This window comes from Nasonia vitripennis, chromosome 3 (assembly GCF_009193385.2).
Source record: "Nasonia vitripennis strain AsymCx chromosome 3, Nvit_psr_1.1, whole genome shotgun sequence".
NCBI classification, from domain to species: Eukaryota; Metazoa; Arthropoda; class Insecta; order Hymenoptera; family Pteromalidae; genus Nasonia; species Nasonia vitripennis.
In genome coordinates, this window is record NC_045759.1 from 18,727,800 (window position 1) to 18,745,811 (window position 18,012).

At 48.4% G+C, this 18,012-nt stretch overlaps 1 protein-coding gene across 11 annotated transcripts in view; it reads right to left on the bottom strand.

Moving 5' to 3' along the window:
• LOC100679628 (POU domain, class 6, transcription factor 1) overlaps positions 1–9,382 on the bottom strand; it is a 130,026-nt gene extending 120,644 nt beyond the window's left edge. For 10 of the 11 annotated variants that reach the window (XM_016984554.3, XM_016984552.3, XM_031927252.2 and 7 more), the window contains exon 1: positions 8,205–9,382. The gene's annotated coding sequence lies outside the window, so the exon portion shown is untranslated. The remainder of the gene's footprint in view (positions 1–8,204) is intronic. The other variant, XM_032598515.1, reaches the window with a different exon arrangement.
• Between the last annotated feature and the right edge of the window lie 8,630 nt (positions 9,383–18,012).

The window sequence follows — 18,012 nt, forward strand, 5'->3', positions numbered from 1 at the left end:
GAGTGCGCGATATTATATAGTCTTGTGTTCGCGCGCCGACAAACGTAATTTTTCGATTATTTATGCATATAGCAGTGAATGAAACTCATTATATGCCTCGGCGAAAAAAAAACCGAGTAGGTTCCATTTGCTCGCGTCGCGTGCCGAGAGCTGTATATTCGCCGCGGAGGGAAAAGCGAGCTGCAACAGTGAGCGTCGGGCCAAGTGCGAAGGTAATGGTCGTTACGTGCGATACCATTCTGTCAGAAATCCACGGGGCTTTGTCCCGAGTCACGAAACGCAAGGATTAAACCGAACGCGGCGCGTTTAATGCGACTCTATGCGTTTCTCTTATTCTCTCTTGCTCATTTTCTACTCTCTCGCACTGTGCCGTGTTGTAGACGTCTGCGGGTACGTGTGTTCAAGCGGGCTGCAAAAGAGGGGAGAGACCAGTGCTAAATCGGGCTAAAGGTAGCCTCGATTTACTGCCGATCGCAGCGCAGTCGCGGGAGAGCGAGAGCCGATAACCTGGCGTTTCAACGTCCATTTCGCAGGGAATACAACGCACAAGAGAGCCGGTATACAGAGTCTCACGTTACATGCACTGATGGAAATATTAAAATCGCTCTCATTGTGAGAGACTTGATTTCGGGGTTTTGTTCGAGTGTAACCGCGCGCTGCGATGATGCTTGTATACATTTCGGAACACAGCGTGTACAGGCGTGCGTTTCTTTGCGGCCGCGCGCTGCAGACGTGAAAGAAAATTAGAGAGAAAAGAAAGGGGCGGAAGAAAAAAAGTCGCGCGTACAGAGAGAAAGAGAGCGAGTGCGAGAGGCTAAATCAGAGCCGAGCGAGTGCATTAAACCCCGAATTACCACAAATAGAACTTTAACCACGCGCGCGCCTATTATAATGGCTGCCCCCTGCTAAGGACGTATTTATGTACTAAACCGACTTCACGGCTCACGCTGAGTCGTTGGAATTAACATCTGGCCGCTGCCGTATAGCATATATAGCAGTGTACGTTAGCCGAACGCAAAGTACGTAACAGCGTGCAGCTCACTGATGTTCCTTCAATCTGCGCCCGGGACTTTGATTATTTTTTTCCTCTCGATCGGCCACTCTCTCTTTTGCGCGCGGGCGACATTCTGCTCTCGCAGACGCAATTTTATTATTCTATATCCAGACTCATTAATCATGATGCGGCTAGTTTGGCGCCCGTATATCTATAATGAATATCTGCCGCGATGTTCGTTTGGAGAGGTAATTATTTTTTTACCGCCGAGCCAGTAGAGCTGACCACAGATAGCGAGAAAATATTTTCAGAGACACGGCGTAATTAACGAGCGCCCGGCGCTTTGTTTCCGCAGAAAAGTTAGCCGAACATTATCCGCCGCGCGCCGCCGCGAGAGCTTATAATACACAAAAGAAATCCGGCGAGCGGCACTCTTGGAAGGCCTGCGCGCGAGTATTTTAAGTTTTGCTGAGAGAATCGCCGTCTTTAGGGCTGCTGTAGATGAGCGCGACGAAGCTATACCGCTTCAGAAGTCCTTGAGGAGGCGACGACGAGCCAGGAGAATCTCGGGAAGCGAGTGCTTTTCAGAGGCAAATTAGGTCCATTAGGAGCAAGCAGCAGCGCGTTCGTATAAAAAAAGAGAGCTGCCACTCGTTGTCTCAGAGTCGTCCCTGTGTGTCGTCTCTCTTTCTCTTGCTCTGCATCGGCACATGCGTAACCCTTTCTCCGACTCGTGCGCGTGCGTGCCTCTTTATAAATTATTAGAATTAATGACGCCGCACGCATGGGCTCTCTTTCTTGCTTCTTTCGCTCCCTATGGGGCGTCACGTCGAGCTCCGTATTATATACACGTGTATAACTTAAGTAGCTTGCGTTCATCTCGCGCACACGATATTCGCTGAGACGCGAGTTACGCGCGGCGGCCGATATTCAATGACGCGTGGAAAATTCTCTTTCTCTGCGCGCGCGCTCGCGTATGTGTACGTACGTCCTTCTCTCTCACTTATAGCTCTTTTGATAGTCATGTGATCGTTTGTTCTCTCGAGAGCGTGCACGCTTTTGTAATGATTCTAGATTTGTATACTGTAAAGCTGCTGCTGGCGATTATTGGCGCTTATATCGTCGATTAGAAATCGAGAATTTTTACACAGTCGAGCGAGCCAGAAGTACAGTGTTTTCAGCCAATTGCGCGCAGTCATCGATTTCTAATTGCCAGTCTTGCTCCCCGCTGTTGTTACACTTGTGAACCAGCGTTGCTGCTATTGTCGATAGTTGAATTTTTTTTATCGACAGCCTTACGCCGGAAAGTTCCTGTTATCCGTCACTACGAGTATGCTGATACATTTTAATGGCTGCAGCTTCTGCGCAGGAGAGCAAAGCATACCGATTTATTTATTCATGCAACTTTTAATTGCTTATTAAAAAATTTACGAGAGGGAAACTATATAGGCTGCCGAAGGAAAAACACGATAATTAAGAATTAACACGAATTTGCAGTTAATGAAAAATTATTTTCGATATTAAAACACGTGCGCTCTGTCGCATTCTCCATTATTCATATATAAAACGCGGGCAGAGCATCGGCGTTAATTATTCATTTGAATAAGACGTACATACATATTCGCGGCTTGCAGGATAATTTTTCTGTACTTGCGGACTCTCTCTCTCTCTCTCTCTCTCTCTTTCTCTCTCTCTCTCACTCGCTCCTCAATTAAAATTGCACGATAATTAAGATTTCTCGCCCTCTCGAACTCTCATAACGCACAATTATGCTATCAAGTGTCAATCAAAGTAACGGCAGCATTAATATGTCCGGTGACGGGCTGCAGACGTTTCCGCGGTTGAAAATCACCGCCGCCAATGAAGTAGAATGAAGAAACACGAAAAAAAAAGGGCGAAGAAACAACAATGCGGACAGAAAATAAGAGCAAAGAGAAAACAGACGTGGTGAAAGCGAGCGAGTACAAAGCTCGCTGGAAGTAGGCGAGTTGTCGAGGGAAATGTTATCGCGCGTTGGATCGTCGCTCGCTCTACTGTGCGCTCTCTCTCTCCCTCTCTCTGTGTGTGTGTGTGTTTGGGACGGGGGCGAGCGAGTGATAGAGAGAGAGAGAGAGAGAGAGAGAGAGAGAGAGAGAGAGAGAGAGAGAGAGAGAGAGAGAAGGAGCACCGCCGAGTAAAGGGGAATTGAATGGGGTAGCAAACGAGGGTCGACGAGCCTTGCGTAGCCAAGAGAGAAGGAAAGAGAGAGACGCGAGTAGATTCCCAAGTGTGATGGAGAGAGAGAGAGAGAGAGAGAGAGAGACGCGAGGGGAAAAGCTCCGGATGAAAGTGAAAGAGCTGGCGAATTGGGTATCAAGCCCAGAGAGATACGAAATGATTCTGAGGAAGGGGGGACCGAGTGAGAGAGCTAGAGAGTTCACTTATCGATTCGTTTTCTTGACCTCGACAACGTCCATTTGCTCTTCCTCGCTCTCGGTCTCTGTATGAGTGTGTACGTGATAATATACTCCCTCTGCTCTCGCTCGACTTTTTCCACACTGATTTTCCCTCCGTGGGCGAGTCAAGGTTGATGCTTATCTATTGTCTGATGCTCATAAATTTTTATTGCATCGTAATGACGTGAATTATTTGGACTTGGCGAGCGAGAGCGTTTTCTCAGCTGCAGATGCAGCAGCGCGAGCTTGCGCGCTTTGCAAGTCATGAATTTTCTTCCTCTTCGACGCTTATCAAAAAAATTTCAGCGTCGCGCGCGGAGAGCTTAAAATAAATTTTCGAGTGACACTCGACGATGCGGACGTGTGCATAGTGTAGAGCGCGGCGGTGCAGCAAACGTAAAAGATTTTTCCGAGATAAAAAAACGGTTAAGGGGCCTACACGTTATTACGTAAAAGCCAGTGCTGCTTTGGCTATAAGCGCGCGTGGCAAAGAGGTCATCCCCTAAGAGCGTAGAAATTCAAGCTTCTGTCGATCGCGAGCAGCGCTAGCTCCTTAGCATTCCCTGCCGGAGCGGCGCTTCACGTCGTCCCGCTTCTTTTCTAACCCCATCTTCTTCGTCGTCGTCGTCGTCGTTGTCGGTGGCGGCGGCGGGGGATAGGTAGAGCGCACATCGCTCTCTTTTTCTTTTGTCCGGCGATTTCTCGAGTGGCCAGCCTAATAATGTCGCCGTCGCTCGAGTGCTTCCTTTGGGATCTCGCGCAAGCGAGCATATTCGATCGAGCTCACTTGGCTCGCTTCTTCAGAGATGTACTTTCCCCTCGACCGCCGCCTGCTTTTCCGCGCCTCTTTATCAAGCCCCTTGATCTCTCTCTATATTTCTTTCTTTAGCAGTTTAGCCGCTTATACTTGCTTCGCCCGCGCTCTCTTTCTTTCCGTCCACCTTTTTGCACCTGCACGCCTACGTGCAGGGCTCTATCGATTACTCGCGCTTTTTTACGCCTTCTTCTATCGACACACGATAATCTATTCCGCTACACTACTGGACTAGGCAACGAGCGGCGTAATTTTACACACCATAGATATCGAGGTGTAAAAATAATGATCGCCCAAGTCAATTGGAAATTTCAGGAAACTCCATCTCCGTCTTGGATATAACTGAGATATTGTGAAATCTCTAAGTTTGGCCGCTCTTGAGATTTAAATCCAATCTCAGCTCGCGCGACATCGATATTACATGAACGCCGCGAAAGGATTTCATTGAAAAATAATTAGAACGGATTCAAGCGTCAAATTAGAATTATTCGCGCGCTCCCTCATTACGGATTACGCGGCGTAGTTAATTCAGTTGTTTGACATCGCTCGCGATGAGGCGCAAAATTCCTGTTTGTCCGAACGCTCGAGTAACTCTTGCGCGCGTTGTACGCGAGAATATACAGGGGCATAATATATGTTCGCGCGTTTAGGGAAACCGCTAACACGTTCCTTCTTCCGGCTCTATACTGGCTGAGTATCAGTTTTCCCCGCAAATTCTCTCCGGAAATCTCATCCCCTTAAATCCTTTCGAGCAGCAGTAGTAGCTCTCCCCGCACGCAACTTTCCGCCCTACATTTCTCAATCGAAAATCACGGCGCTTTCCCTCCTCATTCATAGAGAGCCGGCGTGTGCCGGGAAAAAAGAGGAAGAAGAAGGAGCGCCGACTCCGCACCACTCCTACACCCGAGACGCGATTTCCCCGCAGCGGACTCTCGCGAAGAGCATCCCCTTCTCCTGCTTCTCGGGCGGCACTTTCGCGTCTTATGCAGTGCGGTGCGAGCGCGCGCGGCGTGTGCTATATCTATATAACGCGGTGCAACGCTGCCCCTGTGTCGACGAGGAGTAGAGAGAGAGAGAGAGAGAGAGAGAGAGAGAGAGAGAGTGAGAGAGAGAGAGCCCCACCCCACGAGGCGGCGACGCCGTCTCGCCGGCAGCACGTGCGCCTGTTTACCTCGAGCGAGGGAACGAGACAGAGTCACATGGCTGCACGTGCGGAAAATCCAAGACCACCTCTCTCTCTCTCTCTCTCTCTCTCTCTCTCTCTTATAAACTTCGGGGGACGACGATGCTACTGATGCTTCTTCCTTCATTTATCTCTATTGACCTTTGGCTACCACTATACTTGAATTATTTTATTTTTCACTGGAGCTTATGCTTAACGAGTGTTTAACGTTGATGCTGCTGAATTATTGCTTAGAATTGTCTCGCGCTCTTTTATATTCCTAAGGCCGCGCTCGTTGAGTTACACGCCAGCGGCCAATTATTGCGCGGATGAAATTTATAACTTTTAATTCGAGTGCGCTCGCGCGCGCTCTGCTTCGAAATGAGCCGTCGTATTTTTCCCAAAGCGCTCGCTGTTGTATCTATCCTACGTGTAAGCGATTGAAAATGCGAGGAGAGCGAGAGAGAATTTTTTCTCTTATTTTCTAAGAACTCCTTAAATGGGCTTAATTAAAGTGCTCTAAAGTCGAACTGAAATTGCCGGCGCAAGCGCACGCGCGCGCGTGTATAGTATAGAGCTGCGCTCGCTGGTCTCCCTCTGGTCGTTATTTCTTTTTCTTAGAGGACGACAATGAGAATTGATTGAGATATTTTTGTATCCAAGCAGGCTGACTCGCGCGAGAGCCGCGCGTTAATTCATTCGATGATATTGAGCAGATTTATACACTCGACGTAATGTGTGTTATTTACGAAAATTGCCGACGGCGGCGGCGGCCGTATGTACAGGAGCGGCGAGTGTGTACTAGTAGAATATCAAGCAGTGCGTATACTGCCAGCAGCGGCTGCAGACAGATGACGAAATAGCGTATATACGCGGAGATTATTAACGAAGTTGCTTTACGAGGTCCGAGGAGAACTTTAGCTCGCTCGCGCGCGCGCGCTCTGTTCGATCCTTCAATTAGCATTTCCAGGCCACATTCTGTATGCGTGTGTCTGTGTGCGCGGCCTGTATATACGTAGGCGTGATATATGTAAATGCCCGCGAGAGCGTATAATTATCGTGGTAATTATTAGAAGGCAGCTAAGTAGCTGATGGAAATTATCACACAAACTTTGGCACACACAGTAACCAGTTTTGTGTGGCGGTTTGTGTGTATCCCCTCGGCGTCCTTTCCTTGTTTTTTTTTTCCACTAACTTCCAGCGCGCCGGGATAAGTACGCGTATACTTATACGCGTTTTCGCGCGCAGCGTTGCTCAACATTACCAGCGCGGCGAATTCGAGTATGCTTAATAATTACAGACTCGATCATAATTCGAAGGAGGAAAAATCCTATACGCTCGACGCGTTATCCACCTGTGTACATCGGACTTTTTGAATTTTTCCTTCGTTTACTCTATTTATCTCGCAGCAGCTCCTTTTAGCCCGCTTAATACTCTCCCCCGGCTTTCGTTCTTTCTCTCTCAATCACACTAGTCGAGCGCGAGCGCCGGCTTCTCTCTTTCTTCCCCAGCGTGCTATCCTTATTCCCGCATGGATACGACCAAGTAACTTTCTTAATTACTGAGATTAAGTTAATCGCAGCCAGCCGGCGATAATCACCGGCCAACCCTGCGCTAGCTGCTCTCGGCGTATCGACGGAGAGCACGGCTGCCCCCTTACTGTGCTTTGTTTCTTCTCCTCCTTTTTTCTCTCTCTCTCTCTCTCTCTCTCTCTCTCTGAAATCTAACACACTCGAATACAAACTTACTCTCGCCCGCGCACCGAGAGTATACAGTGGAAATGCGGTTTTTCGCACGCGCTCGCCTCATCAGAGGGATACTCTCCGAGTATCTCCCTTTTTCTTGGCACAGTTCATTTATCGTCATAATATTTACGTTCGATTTTCTGAGGAATCGCGTTGGATATAATTTCAGCGTCGGGGAAAAAAATTCTCGCTCTCGCACGACGCAATGAAAAGCGATGTGTGATGTAACGTTTTAATAAAAGTATATGTTTACACGCGAGAAAAATATTAACACATTAGCGGAACGAAAAGCTTTTTCCGAGAAACGGATACCGGGAGGGCGTTCGGAATACATACGCACTGTTTGCGTAATTAAAGTATTTTTCAAAAATATCCAGGTCTCGAATGTTTGAACTGATACTTTTAATGAAAATGTGTATTTTGGTTTCTTATTACCGGCCAACATCGCGCTCGCTGCGTGCGCGCATGTTTTTTCATTATACGCGTAAAAATTGATTAATTATCATTTTTCCAGCGATCTCGTCAATGAAAAATGCGGCGGGTTTTTAATTTCGCAGAGAGCCCAGCGAGCGGCAGATGAAAATACAAGCGCGTGTATATCGGCAATACTTTTCCATGATACGTACAACATAATATACAGTGCTAGGACGACGACGAGGACGGACGAATCTCGCCTCGCGGGGTCATCCCGATCAATAACAATGATTATATTTTCGGAGTATGATGTATATCGAGCATGGCGCGAATTATTGGGACAAGGATCTTCTCTCTTTCTCCTCTCGTTTTTCTCTCTTCCGAAAACAGGTCGCTGTTCACCCGATTGTTTTAATTATCCAGAGGAACGTGTTCGACAGCGGCGTCTAATTTTACAAGATCCAATTATACATCGATAAAAGCGCGAGAGTCGTGAGCGCGGAATCTTATCGTGCATTTTATAGCTCTGAATTGAACCGCGCTCCGAAATCTCAGCAGCAGTGTCCTCGTCAATTATTGCTCGGAATTAATTTTGTTTGGACTAGCCAAGCAGTGAAAGACAATACAGTTTGACCCTTACCTGAAACGACCTGTGATTGACGTACGTACGACGTCGTTATGACGCAGTTTGAACACGGCTGAGACGATCTCCCTCAGCTGGTGCTACTGCTGCTGATGCTGTTGTCGGCTCCGTTTCCGCACGCGCACCTCTACAAGTGTCTCTTTAAAAAGTCGCCGCAAACAAATAACTATCCTCTCTGCCCGTTCAGCTAAAAGGCAACAACGAGGCTGCTGCTGCTGCCGTTGCTTCTTCTTCTTCTCCTCGAGTCGGCGAGCGCCGGCCGGATGACATCAGCTCCGCTGATACTTAATTACTTCGCGGAGAGATAATTACGGGCGATTAAGTAAGGAGTCGGGGCAAACGGTTAATTGCGGATCGCGCTCGCGCGCGCAGCGTTTTTCATCAGTCCGCGCGCTGCTCGGCCGAGATAAAACAGCGACTCTAAATAAAGCTTGTTTATCGACGCGGCAATTGAGGCGCAGATAAGAACTGTGTAATGCGCTTTTAATTATCTTATAGAGAGCCGAGCACAGTGTCTCTATCTCTCTCGGAATAAGCAGTGTCCTTTTTCACTCTACGTACGTACGTCCCAATGCACGGGAGAACTGCTGCTCTGCAGCACTAGACTCCGCGCGCACGTGTTGTCGCGCGCGCCTCTGCTGCTCTTTCCGTCTCTCTCGCGCTCACTCGTTTGGCGCGCACGCGCCTCGTGGTAATTGCCCGCGCGCTTCTAACTCACGAGCTTCTACACAGTCGCGCTGGACTCGATCGCGTCGCGATAATTAGCTTATTAGCGACCAGCAAGTCTCTCCTCCAACACTCGACAACTGTCTTTCTCTTACTCTCTGTCCCGTGTCCAGCAGATAAATCACTTGTTAGCACAGATGGACGCGATTAGCCTCGTACTGTCCTCGCGCACAATCCTTCGCAGTGGCGTATATCTGCACAGCACCACAACTCTCACATCACTGTCTCTGTATACGTACGTTTTACGCAAATGTCAGAATGCTAATGATATAGTTCACACACTGCAGGTCGTGTACTACTTCGTCGCAGAGATCGAAGCGCAGGAAAGTGCAGCAGCAGGTCGATGACGACGGCGGCAGTGCGTAGGTGTTTGCGGCAGCGGTATCGGCGCGCCGAGCGTGTGGGTCAGAGCACCTCGCGGTCCGCAGTCTCGCTGCGTAGTGGCAGCGCGGCGCGAGGCGGGAAGCGGGCTGGCGGCGATTCCAGTTGCGGCAGTAAGAGCGAGAGAGAGAGAAAGAGAGAGAGAGAGCGCGCGCGCCGTCGACGGCGGTGGGGGCCCGCGGAGGCGTGACGGAGGCGGACTCAATGCGCGCGGAGGTGGACCGCCAGACTCGGATCCCCCGCTCGCGCGCAACGCGTGCTTGTTATGATTGTTATGAGTGTCCGAGCATCGGAGCTCGCGCGTGTGGTGCAAGAGAGAGAGAGAGAGAGAGAGAGAGAGAGAGAGAGAGAGAGAGAGAGAGAGAGAGAGAGAGAGAGAGAAAGAGACCCTCGACTATCATCGCTTGGGGACACGGGAGAGAGGGACACACACACTCTCTCTCTCTCTCTCTCTCTTTCTCTCGATCTAATGTACCCACACCCACCACTCTGCCGTTGCTGTCCCTCTCTTCTCTGCGAGTAACAGTCATGCAAATCAGACTTGAGACGTCGAGGGAGGTCGGTACTATGTTTTTTAGGCCGAGGGATGACTGATGGCGCGGACGATCGACGGGGGCTGAGGAAAGCTGCCGCCGCTGCTTGCCGACACGATTGGCTTGTCTTTGCCGCCGAGGCAAGACTCGCGGACTTGTAATGGTCGCTGGAATGACAAGTTTTACGCCTAGACCCATGCTGCGGATGTTGAAGTTTGCGCGGGCTTTGTGTGTTCCGCTTTTGCGGAATAGCTTCTTCAAAGGATTTTAGAGGCGCGAGCGTGCGAAGAAATGATGGACTGCGGAAGTAATGTAGCCGTCACTGGCGGGAACGTTACGGCAGGTATTTTTGCGCGGCATGCATCGGTTTTCCAAAATTATACGTGTACCTCTTAGGTCGTCGTTCCTTATCTTATATTTTGCAAATTGATGCATGAAGAATTCATCTTACAATTTAAAATCAAAAAATAGCAGCTGAAATTCGCATGCGGAATGCTGAAGCTACGAAGGTAATTGAAATGTATTTTAACGATGAGTTTCGGTATACGTATAAATATACGTTTGTTGATTGTTTTGCCAGAAAATTCAAATTAAGAATTGGACTCTACTTTTAAATGAAGGAATTGATAATGATACGATGAAAATAGCATTTATCCAAATAGAAATCTCGACACCAATCGAGCGTTGCGTCAAGTATAGATTAACGAAACTGACTTGGAAATATTGACTCGAAAAAGCGAGCTGTATAGAAGTAGAATAGTAGAATAAACTAGGAGAGTTTATATGTTAAACCACTAATAAACAATACCTATAGCAAAGGTAACTTTTTTATCCACAAACAAACCGACAATTAAATTTCAATTCACTAAAATTAGATTTCAAACTAGTAACCGGAAAAATGTTGTTTTATTTCAAAGCAACGCTTGGAACCAGATAGAAAAGCTAAGGCAAGCCTTATTTTTAGATAAAACCAATTCGCTTTTTGATAATTTTCATAAATTCGTTTCCACTCGCGTAAAGCATTCAAACAACCATTTTAAATTAGTTTGAAGCATTTCGATGAAAACAAAAGAATCTTCAGTAGGTAAAGCCAGTAATGGTAAGACTCTTTCGTCGTTTCTAGATCCCGAATCGAATATGACGGTTGATTATTATTGCACAAAATTAAAATCGCCTCTTGTATTACGTCACAAAACATTATAGGAAATTTGATGAGTTAAAATAAATATTGATCCGATATTTTTAAACGATAAGATTAACCCTTTTCAACGAAAGAAGCCAGCAAGCACCCCAGTTGTCATCGGTGCGCAAACAAAGTAGATACCAGGCTGACGTCGATGAAAGAATCGTTTATAAAGCGAACCTTGAAAAAGACCACGACGAGGGGCACTATACAACGCGCATCGCGGAAAAAGGAAACATTGCTCGTGTGTAAAAGGCATGGAGTTCTGACGCGCACGCGACACGTCGAAGGAGCAGCAAGTCAAGTAGGTTTACATACACACGCAGCAGTGCTTCGTCGGAGACGCCGTTGTGGCGCTGAAATCCGCACCCTCGGCCTTTTAATTCTCTTCCCTCGATTTCCTCGACGTCGAAAACCCTTGGTTCGCGCCTCTGAACAGTAACTTTACCCTTGCACCCGTCGCCACTTCGTTATGTCGGTGTCTTTGTCTTCATCTGCTGGCCCTGTACGAATATGTTTCTTGTTGATTACTCACTGGCGTGCAACGTTTTGAGTGCAACAACGGCGATTATTATCAATACAAATCATACTGAAATTTTTAATAAAATTTTCACGTTATTTTACGGGAAAAAATAATTGAAGACGGACCATTAGCTGGAGATATAGGTGAATGCACATTCTGATTGCTCCCTATGGTAGGCGCTGCGCTCTCCATACAGCGCGAAAGTTTTTCCGTTCAGCAATTTTCGGCAAAAACCTTTCCGATGTATCAATAAATTTTAGTCACTAACAAAATTTTTCTTCCAAGGCAAAAATCCAAACATTTTAGTATTAAAAAAATCAACAAAGCTATTTGTTTGCGCGAGGAAAACGAAACAACGAAGCAGAAATATCTTTCAACCATGCGCCCATAAGTTATACACACGGCACACACAGTTTGCTAGCAATTTCAAAGTAGACTTCATATTTTTCCTTTCCCATGTATTTTTTCGACAAAGTCCGCGCTGTTTGGCAGACCGAGCAGGGAGGAAGAGAAGTAAGTCGAGCTTTGTTAATCAATTAAGCCGAGCGTAGGGATAATGATGGGTCAATGTTCCTATTTGTGGATACCCCCTACCTCGATTTGGCCTTCTTCTTATTGATCGACGCCAGCCACGGCGGCGGTAACCAACACATCCCGCGCGCGTTGATTAGAACCTGCCGCCGCCGTTGCTGCTCAGTAGCTTAATTTTTGCCCTTCGACTGTTACGACCTTACGTGACTGTACTTTCTCCCGCGTTATGATATTACGAATCGCGGAGGGCGATACACCGCGAGTGCGGCTATACAAATAAATTACTTTCCCTCCTGATAATTACAATTCCATTATGCCGAGATATTCTCATTACCAAGTCCCAATAAGCACCTCAATCATAATTCGAATGGCCGCGATACGCACTTCTTGATTAGTGTACTCAGCGATGCGGGACGAATGTATAGACAGAGTGTAGGACGTTTGGAAACGTTGGAGGAAAAAGAACGAACGGGACGTTGAAACAACAACGAAAGCTTTAGTTGTAGTTAAACACGGTAGCCGGTGGCCAATTTGCCGCTTAAAATGATCAGGGAAAGCGACAGGCAAGCGAGCGAGCGCGAAAAAAGTTAGAAAGATGTATGAAAAAAGGAGGAGAGGCGCAAAACAAACGGAGAGAGTGTGGCAGCGAGGAAAAAGAAGAGAAGGTGGACAGAGGAGAGCGAGGAATGCAAAATAAAAGAAAAGAAGAGAAAAGGGAAATAAGCCCGTACGATCTGATTGCACAGCGAAAAGATTCGTCCTCTGAAGCGCGGGCGGCCTACCGAGAGAGCGAGAACGAGAGCGAGCGAGCTCTGGTGACTCTATATACCGTGGCGGCGGCTTCGAATGAATGAAATCAACTTGTCCTTCTTCCTCTCGAAGGTCCACGTGCTCTTTCCACATATAAAGCCCCTCGAGCTTTCAAGCATGCGACGGGATTCGCTCGCGTGTGTATACGTTCTCTCTCTCGCTCGCTCTCTCACTGTTGCTACACACCGATATACGTGCCGCCTGCACGCCGGCCGTCGGTCCGCGCGCGCGCCGCACAACTTGTAGAAGTCGCTCTCTCCCTCTCGCGCGCTAGCTCCCCTTCTTCATTTTGCCACCTTCTTCCTTTTTCTTTTGCATACAAGCGCCCGCTCTCGATCATCCCTCCTCTCACTCGCTCTCACACTCCCTCTTTCGCCTCAACCCTTTCTCCCCTCCTCGCGCGCGAGCGCGTGCCGCGCGTAGCAGTCGACGATGTTTTCGACCAAAGTTTTCACGCTTTTTCTTTTCTGCACCCCTCTTGCCGCGCTGTGCACTCTCCGTGTTTGTGTGTTTTATACATGGAGTTCAGGGGCAAGCGTAAAAGCCGAGATTTCAAGTGCGAAAGCTCCGCTTTCTCCGATTCCTTCCTTTTTCGATTTATCTCCGGCATCGACTCTTTTCATCCCTTGCGATCGCCGTATGCGCGCTTCAGTTTGTTACGAATTTTCGAATTTCACGTGCATCCGAGTCGCGTGCGAGTAGCCGATTCGGGGGGGTCTATATACGCGGCCCGTTCGGGCTTTGTCTTTTTGGCGGCTTCTTGCGCCGTCGATCGATTGAAAGTACAAAGTGTAGACTGCCGTTCTCTCTCTCTCTCTCTCTCTCTCTCTCTCTCTCTCTCTCTCCATCTCGTTCGCGGTCGACTACATTGGCCCGACACTAGGTTACCCGTACGCTCTCTTCCTCCCTCTCTTTCTGCCTCTTCTTCGTCTCGCCTTTTCTCCGCCGGGCTATCTGTCCCCCCATACACACGCGCGGTGGAATGCGCCCTCTCTCTGTCCCGCTTTTTTATTTCTTTTATTGGGAGCCAGAGGAGGATGAGATCTCGCGTGTATTCATGGATGGGCACGTCGCCCCAGTAGCAGCCGATAATCTCCGCCAGCGCAAATGCTCACTCCCGTAGGATTAACTTCACGGGGGATTGCCGCTTTATCCCTCCCTCTCTCTCTCTCTCTCTCTCTCTCTCTCTCTCTCTCTCTCTCTCTCTCTCTCTCTCTCTCTCTCTCTCTCTCTCTCTCTCGATTCTTCCTTCCGTGCCGCTTAACCCACTTACAAGTCTTCCGGTCTTCGTCCGAGGATACTCTTCTTTTTCTACTGCCTCTCTGTTTTCCCTCCCTATTGCGACGACGCGTATGCACCCTTGTTTATCTAGTCTACGCCGCTGCTTCCTGTTCCGTACATTTCTGCTCTATTGCCTCTCACGCGGATTTATCTTATTTTCTTGTCTCGTTTTTTTCCCTCAGCTATAAGTGCGTAAACGTATGCGTCGCTCATTGCGTCCGACTTCAAGATATCTCGTAATGATGAGTAACGACGACGACGAGGACCAATAAAGCCTCTTTAATGAAATAAATTAAGAGTCGGACACGACGCGGTTATTTAAGAGGCGCGGAAGGCCTAAAATCAGGATGTCTTAAAGCACATGCGAAAGTGCAAGATCGGTTATTGGTCCACTGCCGCGCGCGCACGGTTTGACGATCTCGGCTGGATGCACTTGGGCAAAGCGCCAAAGATTAGTGGGATCGGAGGCCGAGAGCCACTCTGTGCTGCGCCGATTATACATCCCTTGGGTCCCGACACATCGCTTCTGGGCCTTACCCGCTTAAAGTCGCAGATAATAACAGAGAGAAGCTCGAGAAGTGCTCTTTACGAGTCTCTTCCCAGAAGTATAAACCCTGAGCTTCTTTCCCGCTCTTATTCTTCTTTCTCCTTCAACCGCGCGCGTACTACACCTACGTGCAGCCGAAAATCGCGAACGGCTTGGTCCCCTGCATAGGTATCGCAAATCATACATTTATCATTCTATACAACTTATTCATCACACTTCACCCTTTGATCGTCGGCTCACAATAGCACATACTAAGAATTCGCTAGCTTACACAAATTTTTCAATCAATATTACGCTATTTTGACTAAAAATGTGCAACCCAGTGATTTCAATTTGCGCAATGATACGCGCAGTATGTTCGGTATAAAAGACCTTTTAGTTTTAGCCGATGATTATACAGCTCGTCGGCAGTAGAAGGGACCAGCCTGATTCTAGGTTACGCTAATCCATTTTTCAAAAGTAACAATCAACATCGTAAAACTCCTCGGCTGGGGAGCTTAAAGCAGTTGTTATAATTTCGACTCGGCTATTCTGTAAGAGTAGGTAGGTTATTATTAGCCGTAAACTTGATTAATGAAGCGAATAATTATGATGACTGGGGAATGTTTGACTTGAAAAGAAAACGAAATGAGCGAGTTTTACGAAAACGTTAACAGCAGATCGCTGTATAAGATTCGTATAATATGCGACCGTATAATGCTAGCTGAGGCAATTAAAATTTACTGCCGGCAATATATACTAGACCATGGAGATATTCGAGAGAGTAGTGCGAAATCCACTCGATGCACCCATTGATTATTCAGCCGTCTATCTTTACCAAAATTCATCGATTCATCAAACTGCATCAGAGCTATATCTAATAACATCATCATTTTATCGCGCCCACTCGCGCGCGCTATATTCGAAATAAACTGCTGTAACAGCTCATCAATAAACAGGGCGAGTGCAGCGAGCGGCGGGCCCGCTGTATTCGCCGCATGCAAATGCCTATAAGTTTTATTTCTTTATCAAAGCTTAATGAAGCAATGAATTTGACAGCTTAATGAAGCCCGGCTAGTGCGCCATCGCTCACTCCAGGATTTAATATAACTTGCATCATCGTTTCATACCGATGCTCAGCCATAATAATAATAAAGAAGGATATGTGCCGTATACCCTATACTCCGCGTTTAACGAGTGCAACACAAGTGTAATACGCGCCATAGGTGATCGTCATGCTGGTGTGTGTCGCCTCGTACACATCGCGAACTTGATATTCTTCCCGCATCCGTGCGCTCGGCATCGCACAAAGAGCGTGGGTACCATGACCGCACAGAGCAGCAGCAGCGTTATGATCTGAGACCCCTGCGAAACTTGCGAACGCGCTCTCTTCCCCTCTCTGCATCAAGGTCCGCGCGCGCGCGAGCTCGACAGTACTTAAATAAGTCCTATACGCCAATCCATTGTCCTCGCAATTATACTACTGTACGCGCGGCGCTGCGTATGGACTATATACGGACGTACTTTGTTGCCAGGCTGGCCACTCTGATACTTTGGGCACCGAGTCTTCCGCCGCGGCGCAGTGGCATCCCCTGCTGCAGACCAAGCCGAGGCGCAGCTTTGATGTGTCGTAACTTTTTATTCAAAAGCCCGAGGATCCGAAATGCAAATCGACGCGCGAGAGGGCGACGCATGCATAAATTCAGGTACGCGCGCGCTTTATGCGCGGCTCTGATGAATTTCCCGTTCTCCGCAGATCGAACAACTGCCGCGATGCTTCTTAGAAGTTATTTAGTCGACGATAATGCAATTAGACGGGGAGAGAACACGTTCGCGTATCGTCGATGATTTCCGCCTCTTTTTCCCACTTGCGCGAAACTGGATAGTCGGGTTTAAGCTCGCTCTACGCTCGAGGAGATAAGCCGGCGCTGGGATCGCTATCGCGATTCACGATTAGGAAATTTTTCAAGCCCATTGATTAACAGATTTTCTCCGCGTCTCGGGGGCTGAATAAATTTCGAATTATCTAGGCCGGAATCGCGCTCTCGTCCGCCTGAATTATGCTCTTATTGCGTAGCTGAGCAGGAAAGTGTTAACAAGCGCGAGCTAATGACGAGCACACGCACGCACGCGGGAGATCGGTATCGACCGGTAGCTCGACTTTTTGAGGGTCAGCTGGGGATTTTTGCGACGCGGCGGCACACGCACACGAGGAATCTGGACGCACAGCGCGGCGGTGCAGTCTCGGCGTCTCGTTCGCGCGTTTACGAGCAGCCGGTCAATATTTCTCGGTTCGGTAATACGAGGGAGCGAGAGAGGCGGCGGCGGCGGCAACGACTGAGAGAGGAGAGCATTTTCGGACAATATTTCGCCGCGTCGGCGGCAGCGGCGCTCGTCCTGCAGCCTATGCCTCTGCCTCTCTGGGCTCTGCGCGCCCGGTAGCTTCGATCATTAAACGTGCGTATATAGCCTCATAATATTGCAATCCGCGGCCATAATTTACGTCGTTTTATAGTTCAAACTGCAACCTACGTAGAGGCTTGCGCTCGCCCGCTCGCTCGCTCGCGCTCCCGAGCCTTTAGAACGTGCCATTCCGTTCAAGTTGTACCGGGTGACCATAAAGCTCGTCGAGTATTTTAACGATACGCGGATATATCGGGCTACCACAATAGGCACTTGTTTGCAATAGTGCAGCACGCGGCCTGCACACACGAGCCGAGATTCTCTCACTCGCTCCAGTGCATACACATACAGCTAGCTGCCGAGCTATATGCCCCGGCGCACCGTCCTCATATTTTGCTGCCACCCATGTATCCGTCCGCGAGTCGTAGTTGCAAGTATACGTGCGCGCGCGTACACTCCGCGGACCCGATCATTGCGTTTTGCTAATAGGACTTTTAGTAACGGCGAATTATCCTCCCCCATAGCGGCACAGTATATTCCTCCCAGCTGCTTCTCACTCGCGTCCGTGATTATTAGCGCAACTTCAAATCGCTCCAGCCCGGCGTTTCCGATCGTAAAGCTTGCGCGGGAGCAGTGGCTATTTCCCTCCTGCGGATCCAATATAATTTAGTATGTTTCGCGAGTGTTACTGCATCATCAGCGCGACTGCGCGTACGCGCACCTGCTAAGAAAATTTCGCGGTTCACATTTAACGTTATAAACTCTTACGAAGAAAAATAGTACCATACGTTTCGGATCACCGGTTATACACTCGGCTGCTGCTGCTGCTCGCACGCCTATAAAGACGATCTTAGTTACGGCCAAAGAGCTCGTACTATACACTGTGCGCGCGAGAATCGAGATATACC